We start from the raw sequence: 11880 nt of genomic DNA, 5'->3' as shown, positions 1-11880 counted from the left end.
CATTTAAACCGAGACCTACGCATATATACGTGCATGAGTTTCGAATAACTCCTTTTGTACGGTCGGTTCGATCTTCTGGAGTGACTGGACGGTCCGGATTGACCGTGTGATCGAAGGTAGTGGCCCACTAGATGTCAGCCGCAACTCTCTGTTCGCGTTCGCAGCGGCAGAAAAAAAACGGAATTTCAAGTTTAGTGCAAAAAGTGTACTATGTACACTGTATGATGATTATGAGAAATCCACACCATCCATCGTGTTCCCCATTTCATTTGAGCCGTGGGGGCCGAAGTTAAAGCGTATCTGGACAGCGGGTGGGCCCCAAATCAGGGTTTTATGGGCTGATCTGTTAGTTCAGCCACTTTCACGAGGATCCAATGGCTGAAATTTGACGTGTACGGTTAGTTTTTGGTCCTCGAGCCATGTATAAAGTTTCGAAAACAGATGATGGAAACCCAGTGATCTTGCATTCTGGCTGACTTTCAGGCCGCTTGAGCTTCAGTTTCTCAATTTTCGCGGATCCCTGATGTGTAATTCCGTTGATCTTGGTCCCCTGGAGTCCGTCCCTTGCCCTGGTGCATTCTGAACGTTAAATCCGTACTTTTAGCATCCTTTTTCAGTCCACGCTCCTGATTACATCCTGCAATAAAAACATGATTAAATCGGGCCATTGAACGGTATCATGCTTATAAATCCAGGCAATAACTGAGTCTGATATACAATATTTGACCCTCAACACTCACTTCTACTTGTCTACACGTCAACTGTAGATATTTTTTACCTCCAACTAAATTTGCGTAATTGTTGGATCTTACTAATCATCATGGAATGCATAACATGGGCTAAACCCAAATACAACGATTCAACCAATTTGGAAATAATTAGAATTAGGAAATTAGGTTTTAGAGATATCCTAACAGGCATGAATGTGTGAAATGATTCGGAAGACATTCTTTATAATTGTTGCTCCCCCGTTTAATTTATTCCACAATCATAAAATCCAGCACCTATAATATTTTTTTATGGTTATAGGATGATCTTCACCCCTACAATCTATTGGTAGCTTTGCTTGTTTTGTGCACTTCTGAGAATTATTAAATCCATCATAGAATAATCATCTCTTCTTCACCGAGAGGTTTCAAGGGCTGTTTATTTTTCTAATTACAACAGTAAATGGCTCTAAATTGGTAAATGATTGATTACAAATTGTATGGTGACATCACTTATATTTGACTTTAATGAAGATTTTGCCTCATTGCTTGTTTCACCAACCACATTTACAGATGTATTCAACTTTCCATATACCAGCCATAATTCTTGTTTAAACAAACACATGGAAATGATAATGATGGCTCATTTACTTAGAATTTCATAAGAAAGTGGAAAACCAAAAAAGCCCCAACTGGTGTCAATGTGAGCTTCCATTGGTATGTTCCAAGAAACCATCTAAAGGGGAAAGTTTGATTTTGGACAAGCAACCGAATTATAAAATTTATGATGATCAACCATTTAAAAGCAACGGTCATAGCCATTCTGCTGGTGAGCATTCATCTATAGAAACTCAGCTTGCAACTGAAAATATCTACACAAAATGAACTAGAAGAGATCAAGCTCCAACACAACTTCAACTAGGTTTTCCTCTAGCAACTGTAATAAATTGAAAGCATCTCCACCAAAAAAGTTCCATGCACAAATTCATCCACCTATATAGACAAGATACCCTTTTTTATGAAATCCAAACAACAAATATTTAGAATCCCAGTAAAGATATAATATTTACAATAAGTACGAGATTCCCCAGTCCAACCAACCATAAACTCCAATATGTGACATCACCAAAAACCTAATACCTTTATAGCCACAACTAATGGCAATTTGGAGTCGACTGAAACTATCAAATCTACTCTCAATGTTGTATGCCCGGAATGCAAAGTATGCTAATCAAAATAAAGGGTACGCCAAAGCTGATGGACCAATCAAGATCCAAGTCTACAGGGAATCACCTGCAAAAGGCCACAGACCTTTGAATTTACTGAAAATTTGAAACAGCGTGAATCAGTGGACACCAGAAGTGTTCAAACAAAATTTACAGCTTGGTCAGAAATTGTGGAAAAAGTGACAGGCAGGAAAATCACCTCAGTTTCACCTTGCAGCCAATTAAGAATCAATGACGCTCCTCTTACGACCTATGGGTAGACAGCACAGTCAATATCATGAAACTTGAACCATCAACTGCATTATCAATGAAAAAATGAAGACATTTTGATGCAGGAAAAGATGCGGAAAATAATTAGCAGGGAAGGACAAATTTAAAGAAAACATCGACCGAATCTGAAAATTCACAAGAACGGCAGAAAATCACTAGGAAAAAAAAAACACAATGCTTGTGAATGTAACCAAATAAAAAAAGACTTCTAACGAAGCAAGGTATTCCATAACGGTAACCGTGGCCGTAATGGCCGCCACCATTACCTTTACAATATGGGTTGTAACAGCTCTCTCTCTCTCTCTCTCTCTCTCTCTCTCTCTTTTTAATTGAAAAAAAATAAAAAATCATAGAACAACACATAGCCAACAAGGACCACATACAAATGGAGAAGAAATGCAGACTGTTGATAAATGAAAGACACAAAACTATCCTTTGCACAAAGAAAAAGAAACAATCATCACCGAACTACTTTGGTTTGATGATTCTAACTATGTGATCTATGGCTTGCAAAAACAAATGGTTGGAACAAAGTGGCCTCATAGGTTTAGGATCATCAAATTGGCATGATTCTTGTGCCATGGCTTGCTCCCAATGGCACTCTTGAATGAACCATCCCAATTGATGGTTGGGTGTCCCATGTGTCATTCAAAAGCTATGGGGGCATTGATAATGTCCCCATGAAGGTACTCCTGAATTAACCATCCTGATTGATGGTTGGGTGTCCCATGTATCATTCAAAAGCTCTGGGGGCATTGCTAAAGTCCCCATGAAGGTAGGGATGTTAGCAAAACCCATATATTATAGAAGTGCATATGCTTTGTTGTGGGCCGCACCATGATGGGCCACAAAATCATGCCAAACCAACACTCAGGTGGCCAAAACAGTAGGAGCAGTTGGCTGTGTGATGCCCACAGTTGAATTCGTTGAGGGCCCAATGTGTTGTGTATGTGCCATTGAATGCATTACTTGGAAAGACGTTTCAATTGAGTGCATTAGAAGACACATGTAACATAGTGGGGCCTCCACGAAATCAATCGCAGGCATCCCCACACCAAGGGAAACAGTTGGGAGTGGGACGCCCGGCATTGACTTTTGACGGGCCCAATGTGATGAGTATGTGAAGTCCACTCCAACCATCAGAAGCGTCATCCCACATCAGACCTAGGGCCCAACAATCAGGCTGATTTGCAATAAAGTGGGCCACACCAAGGGGAATAGTTGGAAGGGAGGGCCATTCTTGACTTCTTATGGGGTCCAACGGGATCCATATACCCCCCCCCCCCCCCCTCAGATTCTGCCACAACCGAACTTACGCTTCAGGTGGGCTAAAAAAGGTAAATTTAAAGGTCGTAGGTGCCATATTACAAGTTTCCTCTTGTACGGCCCCCACTTATCTTTTACATCAATTTTCGAGTTCTACGATGGAAAATAGAGAGCGCCTTGTATTTTTGGCGGACTCTTCAGGAAGGCTTCTAGTCAGGTGCTGAATTAACGGGTTGAGGTGGTTTTTGGAAATGTTTGTGCATCCTCTGGGCGGTGTTTTAAATAACTACACTGTAGCATGTAGCTTATGCTACGTAGTGTAGCTTAGACTTTATGCTACGTTGCTTATCATTTACGCTACATAGCTCATGCAAATAGCTTAAGTTGCATGTAGCCTACGCTACATGATAAATAGCACATGCTACACGCTACGTAGCTCACATTGCAAGTTATTTTTACTACAACATTAAAATCAGTTAGCTATTTGCATGAGATTCATGTAGCGAAATGAGAGAGAGAGAGATGCTTAAGGTCTATTAAAATCCCAGCCCTGTACTCTTATTGATAATAGTAAAAACATGAATGGGGCATGTGGGCCTTTTTACATGCTTGGGCACAACGGGCCTATCCAACCATCAACCTTTCAACAGTTCACAACAAAATCACTATGGGTTGCACCTAGTGTTTGTACTATTGATATAGTTAAATGAATCCAACTAGGATATGGAAACATGTATCAATGTCGCCGATATTATTTCTAATACCCGGAAATATATCATTTGATTGAGGGAATCATTGGGGAAACATGTGTAAAATGGTGGAACTTCTAAATAAAACTTCAGGATATGCTAAGATACACATACATTTATAAATTATAAGAATAGACTTTGAATAAACTTGCATCAATTCAATTAGACAACGCATAGATTGGATCCTTTTGCTAGGGTGGTTAGACTCTCGGTAGTTTCAACACCCTGTCAAGAGTTCGAGTATCCATAGGTGGTGAAATCCCACTATGGCGCGAGTGTGTGGGGGTGTGTGTGAGTGTGTAAAAAAAAAAATAATAATAAAATAAAATTAGACAACGCATAGATTAGGACCCCATACAAAGAAAACCTATTATATGTACACTAGTTTTTTGTAATGCTTTGATTTATGTGTATTGGTGTCTTTTTTTTAACAATCCTTGAAATTTCATTGAAAAATTCAATCAAATTCCCAATGTTTGCCCATGTTTCCAATAACAACAATACATTACGCTATACAACCAATCCATTCTAATTCCTATGCAATAATCGATACGTATCCATATCCCAAAGGTATGATACATACCACGATACCGATATTTCGAACAGAGTTCGCAAAATCGATACTATCAGCCGATATTATCGGTATCGAGGTCTGGCAATACGAAACCATTCGGCAGAGACTAAGAAATAAAAAAAATGCACGAAATCCTAGATATCGATCAATATATCGCACAATATTGCTAAATATAGTTCGATATCACTAAATATTGTGCGATATCGACGATATTATCACAATTATCGGGATTTTAATATGTTTTGTCGCGATATTTCGTGGTACAACACCTACCCCGTCATGGGACTACTGTAGCCAAACACCAATTCAATGATAAAAGGGCCAGAGTTGTCGTGAGACTCAGGACACCATAACTATCCAAAAAAAAAAAAGGGAAAAAAAATAAAAATAAAAGAGAGAAACTTTCAACAAGGTGGATTTCAGTACTTGAAGAAGAGATTGCCCTGATCAGAAGCTTCATTTGGTGGCCTATTCGAATCAAAGAGGTGCATCGTTCGTAGGTGTTAGTGCAAACAAAATCTCCGATTCCCTTTATTTTTTCTTTCTTCGAATAGATAATTATGGGAAAACGAGTGATTTCGGCATATAATTTGAAAAGAAAAACCAAAGAAATCTGGTGATTTGGAAGAGATTTTGGGGTTCTAGAGTTCTGGAAGGCTACTGAGATCTCTTGGTCCCAAAAAATGGCTTCCAAGCCTTTTTTATGGGAGCAGATTGGAGACGCCGAAAACGAACGGGCCTATCAAGGGCTCTAGGGCCCACCATGACGTATGTGTTTTATCTACACCGTCCATCCCTTTTGATGGGTCATTTTAGGGCAAGAGCGTAAAAAGTAGGCACATAAAAAGTTCAAGTGGACCACCCCACAGGAAGCCGTGGTGGCAATGATGTCCACCATTGAAGCTTCCATAGGGCCCACCGTGATGTTTATTTGCCATCAAATCGGTTCATAAGGTCTTACTTATCTACAATGTTTTAGAAATTTCAGGGTTTTAGGTGTAATTTTAAGATTTGGACTATTGCATTGCATATTTAATAATTTATTCCTCCTTTTAGAATTTGATGAAAGAAGGATTGAATGTGATGATTTGAATATTCCAAAATCATGAAGGACTTATATGCATTGCATATGCTATGGTTTGTTCAAAGAAGAGCGATCATGAGATGTTTTGGAAATATTTGATTTTTTATTATTAAAATCATGCATATCATTGGAATTGTGTTTGGAACACCGGAACAATAGGTGGGACAATCGAATCCCCAGTGTTAAAAGTCCCTAAAAGCATAAATAGGTGGGGCAATCAAGACCCCTGGGTTAAGTCCAAGAAGCCCAATTGTTAACTTTTGGAACCTCAATTGTCTAGGCCGGATGGGTGATCATGTTGGGATGCAATAGGTTCCCATCGATAGTGTGCCAGATAGAGTAGAGGTTTGACCAGCCTACATTATACAAGTGGGTTACCCATTGTCTAAGCCTAGCGGGTGAGGTGTCAGTATTACAACAGGTTCCCATCAATAGTTTGCCAAATAGGGTTATTTTGGGGAGAGTGTTGGCTGACTAGTATGAAATGGCCCTGGTGTTCAAAAGGATGAACCGTACTAATTATTGTGGATTATGGATTACTTTATGCATAGCTTGCATCTATTCATTCATTTTTTATCTCATACGATTTTGCATAGAAATCTTTGCTTATTTAATCTTTGAATTTCAAACTTTACACTGGAATTTTCAATGTTTTGATAAACCTATTTTACTCAAGTATGAATATGTTTAAGAGCTTTGTTTATTCAGTCACTGATTTGCAGTGTTTTGAAAAAAGTTTCATATGGACCGATGTGTTTTTATTTCAAACAACTTGTGGGAGATATACTCATTGGGATGTTGAGCTCATTCTTTATTGTAGATATTGAATTTTAGGAGCAGGGTCTGGCCTGAAGCGTATGGAACGAAGTTCTGGCCATTTTATTTCTGTTTATTTCTGTTTAATTTCTTTTAGAAGTTTCAAAATTATTGTAAAGGACTTATAGTATAAGGTTTATTTTAGATTTTAGATTATAATGGTAATGATTAGGATATTTTATTTTATTTCGGTTAATTGTTGTGCAGGATTCAGGCCGTGACACATCCAAAGTATTTTTTAAAGAGGAATAGGAAACCAAATGTGGGACAAACATGATGGATGTCTAGATCAATGATCAGACCATGTTTAGTATGATCAAAAAATGGATTGTTGATTTCCCTAGGCATTGATTAGAGGTTAGGATCAATCAATCAAAGCTTCTTTTTTTTAGAGGGATGCATCAAGGATGGAAGCCACGTGATGGATGTCATAAACCAATGATCGGAGCCTTGAATAGAAGATTAGGATCATTCAACCAAAGTTATTTTCTTTGAGGGCTTAACAATCAAGAGTGGGACCCATATGATGGATGGTATAGATTAATGATCAAACCATTTGTACTATGGTCATTTAATTTGGACGCTTTTTAAATAAATAAATATTAAAACACGGATGGGAATTCTAGTTTCTGGAATCACAATGGCCTACTATAAGAGGCTTCCTAATCAAACAAATTATAGTTCCGCACAATTGCAATACCTATTAATTGAAATATCCAGGACATTAGAATGGTCTAATCCAAATGATCCCTAAGGAAAGCTCCCATAAATTCGAGCTATGAGGGCCCCACTGCGCTGTGCGTAGTCAATCCAACCTGTCCACTAGTTGCTTGGGAACCAGATTAGAGATACCATGGGAACCTGGGCATGTGTAATATCAATGATCTAGTTGAGGGTAAGTATTGGAAACATCACCTGAGCTGATGCAAATCACCTTTGGGACTCCTGTAAAGGATCACAACTCTTCATTTGAATCTTTAAAATTAAAATTAAAAAAACCATTCTCACCTTTATCATTTGAGTTGTATAGTTTTTGCCGTTTTCAATTTTGTTCCATTGATGTTCAAGTTGTATAGTTATTTATTAGGTTTTTTTCGTTTCTTTTTGTTTTGTCGCAGGTTTTCAGTGGCGGTTGTTGTTTTTTCTTTTTCTTTTTCGTTTTCTTTGTTTTGTTGTTTGGGTTGTTTTTGGCTCCATATTTAATAAATTTGCAATCTTCAAAGAAAGAACAAAAATCTGATCTTTATCATTTGTAATCATTCTTATACCTCTGTATTGGACCTTGTAGATAAGAAGCTAAAGAGAGATGATGAGCTCGCTAACCCTCTTCTCTTTTCTCCAATTTCCTTTTCTTCTTTTTCACTTCTCTATCATTAATCAAAACAATTGGATTGGCCTGGACTTTGAGGCAATCCGTTTTCATGAAGCGTGTTGAAAGGTTGAGACTTGAATAGGTTTATAGCCTAAGATGAATAGCTATAAATGAAGATATGAATAAGGGGAAAATAATGTAAATACCAATAGAAACCTTCGAAAGAAAAATGTAAATACCAATTCTGTTGGGCGCATCCCACGTCTTGGGCCCATTCACATTTTGCACGGAATGGTTTCTCATCCCTCCCTCCCTTCAAAAAATAATAATAATAATAATAATAAATAAATAAATCTAATGTGATCATTCTTATACCTTTATATTGGAACTTGTAGATAAGAAGCTCGATGGAGATGAGCTCTCTAACCCTATCTTTTCTCCAATCCCCTTTTCCCCCTCCCTCCCTCCCTCTCAAAAGCTGCAACATAATCAGCATGGTGTAGAATGCCATGGAGCGACCCTGTTGAGAGAGTTAGATGCCATATACCTGCCAGGTGGGCTCCAAAAAGAGTTTGAAGGCGCACAGATGGTTCTCCATTCTCATTTCCACATCTTTGCACATGAGAGGATTACTTCAGACATGGCAATCAAAGAAACCATAAAAAAGTATTTGTTTTTTCACTATCAAGGCTCTATCTATATTTTGACACCAAGGAAAATAATGCGTTATAAATGAAGTGGTAAAAGTTTTCTAGTGAATATTTTTCATTCATAATCAAATGCATAATTTACTGTTAAAATTTTTAATGGTCCCCACGATTATAATCCCTTTGTATGAATCTGAACTTTAAAATTGAAGAAAAACAATGACCCGCCAGTTAGCTAAGAAAATAGCACAACAAATAGTTTGCAATGAACATTGGCACAAGTAATATGCTGAAGAAAATTCCTTCAACGTAAAGCCTATAACTCATACAACAGTATTTGAGAATTACCTATCCACACTGAACGCAAAACATTCCTTCAACTTAAAAAGGTAGAATGCAAAAGCGGGTATGAATTACCTATCTTCGCTGGTTGCAAAACATTCATTCTCAAAAATATGCCCACGAAAATCCTGCACGAGATATATTAGTTACCAATGAATGTGGAACTAAATAACAAGTTATAATTCTCGTAAATTTCATGCAAATGTGCATGTGTTCATGCCTGTGTCATTAATTAATGAAGCAACAGTGAGTGTGTAGCTGGGTGGGTCATTAAGACATTAACTAATGAAAGAACAATGGTGTTTGTGTGTGTAACAAGAAAAGAATGGGACATTTGGATTGAGACAATAAGACTCCGAAGAGCATAATGGGAATTTAGAAGAGAATAACTTCATTGCATTAAGAGAGGGAGGTGTTCCCCTTCTTAGAGAACAAAACACATCTATTGTAGGAATCTTACAGCTATTACATAAAATGAAATAATTACCTTTTAGTATGGTAGTCTAGGGTACACTGATTTACATAGTTCACAATAGTATGGTAGACCGCAGGAGATAGATTCCATGGTACTCCTTTCTCACCAATATGTGCGTGTGTGAGCATGTGCACGTGTAGCTTATGTGCTGGTTTGTGTCAATACCTAATGAAAGATTGGCAAAAGCATGCAGGGGATGAAAAACTCCAACGGGTATAGATAATTGATCAAGCCCACATTACTTCTATCTCAAATAGCACTTGCATGATTGCACTATTTTCAAATTGTATTCTCTCACACTTACATAGCGATAATGAGTTTGATTAATATGCCAAGATATTATGATTTCAATAAAAGCCATGATCTCTAAACCTAAAACTGCTACAAAACATCAAATCACCTTTCGTGTATTATCCTTCGAGTATTTGCACCCCAAAGATTTGTTTCTTCTCAATAACAAAGATCAGAGATTTGAGGATTTGCTTTCTCCATTCTCAACCATTTAAGTAAACCACATTCACTTTTACAATCATCCGACCTGGGAAACCACTACAAAGAGGAATTAATGAAGAGAGAGGATCCCCCAAGTGTAGACCCATCACATCTTTAAAAAAGAAAATTACCTTGGAAGGATGGAGCAACCCGGCTATTGAGAAGAGAAGGAGAGAACTTAATTGATATCAACCTTCACTTCAAAAAACTTTAAGAAAACCCACACAAAGAAAAATATTCAAATGACTACTTCCTATACCACCACCCCCTTTTATAGATCATAAATGAACCATTAATTAAAATCCCCCCAATTAAGAGATTGATTTCAAACAATCACAATTTATTTGAAACCAATCTAATCTTCCTTAATATGGTAAAAACCTAATAATAAAGAGCAAACATAGAAAGTAATTATATCTCTAAATCAACCCATATCTTCAATTATATCAATCACATCTTTAATAAGCCCTCCATATCTCCCAAAAGTAATGAATTACAATCCTTGATTTAGGCCCCCAATTCTGTAAATAAAGTCCGAAAAATCAGCAAATGTTAGGCCTATGGTGTGCTATGGGCTTACATCTTGTTGGGCCATACAATGGTCTTATATCATTCCCCTTGGTCTGGAAAGAAACCGACTCCAACGAGTTGGACACTTCATACAAGTAGTAGACAATCAGAAATAATCTTTTCAATTCATCGCTCATGATTCATGTGCATTCATAATAGGGTTTGTTCTTCCATTTCACCAAATATTGCCTGTATTGGCCCCGTCGAGTGTTAGCAGTCTTCATTCGCAATATTTGTTCAACTTTTTCCTTCTTTTTCTTCCCGAGTTGTTTATCCATATCAGTAATGGCTTCATCTTACGCATTAGATGCCTCGCCTTGGTACTCGAATGAATCCACCACAGTGGAAGTCGATAAGATATCTTAGTCTTCTAGCAACTCAATTTTATATGCATTGTTACCCAACTTCCTCTTGAGTCGGCATGGACCAATCTTCTTGGACTTGATCTTATTATAAGTTCCCCTTAAAAACCTTTCTTTGCAGAAATAGACCATTACCTATGGTGCATCTAAGTACTCGTCAAGATTTAAATTTTAAACGATGCACAGACAAAGGGAGCAATGTGAAATCACACTTAATACCTATATATTCAGTCTGCATGAGTTTTTGAATGGTCTGCGTTTTGGTGTCCTTTCATCCTGGTGGTTCACACCTGATGAATGGCTTGGATGGTGTATGCATTACATGATAGACACCATATTCCATTTAAAGGTTTATATGGCAGGTATCAATCTCCCCAATGTCCTCCCTTGTTCCATTCGGTGCGGCCATGGATCGAGTTGGAATTCATAACACAATATTAACAGAGGTAGCATATCAGATGCACGGTTTGGCTTCCACATACACATAACAGTGGGCTTGCACACATCAGCACATTTGGAAAAGCATGTAAACTGGTCCCATTTTCTCACCGTCCATAAAGGATAATGGTAATATTGAAGCATACCTTCCTCGACTTCCATTATCGGCAGTGGTGGAAGATGGACATCTGCAACAGGTCTTCCTCTTCACTCCCGGGGACCTGTAGAGATGAAAAAAAAAAGAAGCAAAAAAGCTAAGAAAGAAAAGAAATGAATGATATCTTGTCCAATTGTAGGTTAAAAGGAACGAGAGGGTGACCTAACGAGAGGGGAGGCAGATAGGTACTGATAGGGAAAAGAGTAAACTGTGGGGCCCACCGTTACGTATGTGTCTTATCCACCGTCCATCAGTTCTATCTGATTATTTCATAGCATCTGAACAAAATCGAAGCATATCTAAATCTCAATTGGACCATGCCATAGTAAATAGTATGAAAGGAGCATACTACCGTTGAAAACTTCTCGGGGCCACCGAAGTTTTGGATCTAGC

The 11880-nt window shown here is 37.9% G+C and overlaps 1 long non-coding RNA gene across 2 annotated transcripts; it reads right to left on the bottom strand.

The window, feature by feature from the left end:
• Window positions 1–1673: 1673 nt before the first annotated feature.
• Window positions 1674–10995, bottom strand: LOC131246687 (uncharacterized). 2 transcript variants are annotated; one of them, XR_009171468.1, is made up of 4 exons: window positions 9069–10995; window positions 8380–8524; window positions 2133–2229; window positions 1674–2000 (listed from the first exon to the last, which is right to left on the bottom strand). It is a non-coding gene; the product is annotated as an uncharacterized LOC131246687 (long non-coding RNA). The 2 variants fall into 2 exon arrangements; XR_009171467.1 differs by lacking the exon at window positions 9069–10995 and having other exon boundaries at window positions 8380–9058.
• Window positions 10996–11880: the final 885 nt, after the last annotated feature.

This window comes from Magnolia sinica, chromosome 5 (assembly GCF_029962835.1).
Source record: "Magnolia sinica isolate HGM2019 chromosome 5, MsV1, whole genome shotgun sequence".
Taxonomy (NCBI): Eukaryota; Viridiplantae; Streptophyta; class Magnoliopsida; order Magnoliales; family Magnoliaceae; genus Magnolia; species Magnolia sinica.
The sequence above is the reverse complement of the archived record's forward strand: the minus strand, read 5'-3'. Positions and strand labels throughout refer to the sequence as shown.